Genomic DNA, 4,217 nt, shown 5'->3' with positions numbered 1-4,217 from the left:
GTACAATCTTATTCAAAATAATGTACAACTAACTGTAATGGCTGCCAAAGGTGCTTCCACCAAGTATTAACTCTGGGATGTAAAGACATACACAATCATGACATTTTCAACAACAAAAAATATTTGTATTAATTTGGAAAATGTTCTACAATTTTTCTTTCACTTTGAAAATGTGGAGTTGGTTTTGCAGATCGTTAGAAACAAAACCCTATGTAGATTTAATTAAGGCAGCAAAAATGTGAAGGCTGTGCAAGGGGACTTTCACAAGCGAGTGTATATCACTAAAGTTGAAGTCTTCCTCCATGTGAGGTTTGCTTGAGGACAACCACGAGTAAAGGCTGAAAAAAGGCCTGAGGCATACATCTTCCTCTCCTCATACCCATGACTGTCAATACCCAACTACTCACATGGCTGCATGTTATTCCCTCAGTGGCTAGAATAGAGGAGGGTGTGATAAGATGTTGAGAGGAAGATGAAAATAAACTGGTGTTCGTAATTGACTGGGACGACAGGTTTCTTTGTCGATACTTTCAAAGTAAGCAAAGCAGAGAAACAGACGGGTTTGCCCTTAGAGAGAGGTCACAATCTCAGAGAAACCAATGTTAAGGTAGGACAGGGATTATACTGTATCTCAATAACAATGGAGTAAAACCCTATTCGCACGGGACTAGTATTACTGGAGAACGTTGGTTATGTAATTATTACCCCAGAATGTCTGTTATTACAGAGGACGATTCGGACGGGATTCGTTTTTTCCAAACTGCCCCCTGTAATTCTTTATATATTTTTAAATAAATTGACATTTATGACGGAAACCTGGAGTTTTTTTTCTAGGCCTGAAGTTAAATTAACAAGTCCAGGCGATAACAGGGCTACACTGATCACACGAACTTGGTTCCAAAGTTTCTAAACCATAGCGTCGCCATAATATTTGTATTGAAGAAGTGTGATCATAATCATTAGGATATTTTTGCGATCCGCTGTAGACGTCCTAAATGCCCCCAACCTTGAGATGTGAGCTAAACAGTGCACTAAGGCTATGGATATGAAAGTGAACATATCATTTCCAAACGTTTAGGTCAGTTGTATGCTGCTTTGAGATCTATTGACAGCAAGGGTTACAATAAATAGGCGCAATAGTTTTTACTGATGCATTTGGAAATATTCAATTCATACGCACTAAACATATGAACAAAAGCATTCACTGTGAAAGTTGATACATGTAGGACCTTCATATATAGGCTATGCGCAACACCTCATTCAATTGATCGAATCAGTTATTGTTTTCTTGCTCAAAACGTGAGAAACATCTGTCAAACGCAGACATCGATTCGCACGGGATTGGTATTATCAGAGGACCTTAGAGTTCTCCAAAAAACAGTAGGTTATTCTGGCTGGAATTGTTACTCTCTCGCCATGTAAAAAGTACTGCCATGGAAGATTTGGGCGGGGACTACAATTACAGATGTGTTGTTTTGTGCTCGTGCACAGAAGTACACTATCGGTCAAACGTTTTAGAACATCTACTCGTTCAAGGGTCTTTCATTATTTTGACCATTTTCTACATTGTAGAATAGTGAAGACATCAAAACTATGAAATAACACATATGGAATCATGTAGTAACCAAAACAGTGTTAAACAAATCCAAATATATTTTATATTTGAGATTCTTCAAATAGCCATCCTTTGCCTAGATGACAGCTTTGCACACTCTTGGCATTCTCTCAACCAGCTTAATCTGGAATGCTTTTCCAACAGTCTTGAAGGAGTTCCCACATATGCTGAGCACTTGTTGGATGCTTTTCCTTCACTCTGCGGTCTGACTCATCCCAAGCCATCTCAATTTGGTTGAGGTCGGGGGATTGTGGAGGCCAGGTCATCTGATGCAGCACTCCATCACACTCCTTCTTGGTAAAATAGCCCTTTACACAGCCTGGAGGTGTGTTGGGTCATTGTCCTGTTGAAAAACAAATGATAATCCCACTAAACCTAAACCAGAAGGGATGGCGTATCACTGCAGAATGCTGTGGTTGCCATGCTGGTTAAGTGTGCCTTGAATTCAAAATAAATCACAGACAGTGTCACCAGCAAAGCACCCCCACACCATAACACCTCCTCATCCATGCTTTACGGTGTAAAATACACATGCAGAGATCATCCGGTCTCCCACACCGTGTCTCACAAAGACACAGCAGTTGGAACCATAAATCTCCAATTTGGATTCCAGACCAAAGGACACATTTCCACCGGTCTAATGTCCATTGCTCGTGTTTCTTGGCCCAAGCAAGTCTCTTCTTCTTATTGGTGTCCTTTTGTAGTGGTTTCTTTGCAACAATTCGACCATGAAGACCTGATTCACAGTCTCCTCTGAACAGTTGATGTTGAGATGTGTCTGTTACTTAGCCCAAACAACTACCTCTTCCCCTACTGTATTTATTTATTTATTTATTTTGCTCCTTTGCACCCCAGTATTTCTACTTTGCCACTCATCTACTGTCAAATCTACCATTCCAGTGTTTTAATTGCTATATTGTATTTACTTCGCCACCATGGCCTATTTATTGCCTTTACCTCCCTTAACTCACCTCATTTGCTCACATTGTATATAGACTTATTTTTCTACTGTATTATTGACTCTATGTTTGTTTTACTCCATGTGTAACTCTGTGTCGTATATGTGTCAAACTGCTTTGCTTTATCTTGGCCAGGTCGCAGTTGTAAATGAGAACTTGTTCTCAACTTGCCTACCTGGTTAAATAAAGGTGAAATACATTTTTTTTTTTAACTTGAACTCTGTGAAACATTTATTTGGGCTGCAATTTCTGAGGCTAGTAACTCTAATTCACTTATCCTCTGCAGCAGAGGTAACTCTGGGACTTCCATTCCTGTGGCGGTCCTCATGAGAGCCAGTTTCATCATAGGGCTTGATGGTTTTTACGACTGCACTTGAAGAAACGTTAAAAGTTCTGAATTATTCCGTATTGACTGACCTTCATGTCTTAAAGTAATGAAGGACTGTCGTTTCGCTTTGCTTATTTGAGCTATTCTTGCAATTCTTGCAATAATATGGACTTTTACCAAATAGGGCTATCTTCTGTACACCCCCCTACCTTGTCACAACACAACTGATTGGCTCAAACACATTAAGAAGGAAAGAAATTCCCCAAATTAACTTTTAAGAAGGCCTAAATGCCCCCAACCTTAATTGAAATGCATTCCAGGGGACTACCTCATGAAGCTGGTTGAGAGAATGCCAAGAGTGTGCAAAGCTGTCATCAAGGCAAAGGGTGGCTATTTGAATAATCTAAAATCTAAAATATATTTTGATTTGTTTAACACTCTTTTGGTTACTACATGATTCCATATGTGTTCTTTCATAATGTTTTCACTATTATTGTACAATTTATAAAATATAAAAAAATAACGAAAAACCCTTGAATGAGTAGGTGTTCTAAAACTTTTGACCGGTAGTGTATATTACCTAACCACCCCAGTAAAACTAATCCCGTCCGAATAGAGCTTTTGGGTTTGGGAAAAGTTTGCCATGTTCTCAGCCCAATCAGTAAGTAGTTATGTTGCACCTACCTGCATGCAGGCCATGGGAAAGTAAATGTAGTGATCTGTTTACTACCGTATGTTAAAGTTGCAAGTGCTTGGTTTCAACTGGAATTTTGAGACTGGCATTTTTTATTTAGTCGTAGATAGAGCACCATCTAGAGGATAGTAGTAGAACATCTATGACAGGTAATTCTCAATAGGCAGTGATTGATGATTACTTACGAAAGCATCGCACGTAAACCAAAGATAACATTATTTCCAGTCTTCTGTGGACTGACAGTGAAAATAACTCCACACCTGTCTGATGTATGCAACATTGTATCCACCAGAAATAACACTGTCATTATAATGAAATCCACTGCATCTGGGAATTTTAAAGGAATGCTGTCTCGATGTGAACGAGTTTCTACGACATTACTGACCGTTTCTGAAACATAATTTCACGAAAACTGTTGTTACAAAAGTTGTATTTACTTTATGGTTTATTCACTCAGATGTAATTACTTATACAAACAAAACCATCACTTACGTTTTGTATTATTTTCCATTCACCAAATTTTAGAGCAAAGTTAGACAATTTCCTGTACTTTTATTTAGCACTGCGATACTTTATTCACGTTTTTTGTGTTATTATTGTCTGTCATGCAGGTGTCAAAGC

Source organism: Salmo salar, chromosome 01 (assembly GCF_965601325.2).
Source record: "Salmo salar chromosome 01, fSalSal1, whole genome shotgun sequence".
Lineage (NCBI taxonomy): Eukaryota > Metazoa > Chordata > Actinopteri > Salmoniformes > Salmonidae > Salmo > Salmo salar.
The sequence above is the reverse complement of the archived record's forward strand: the minus strand, read 5'-3'. Positions refer to the sequence as shown.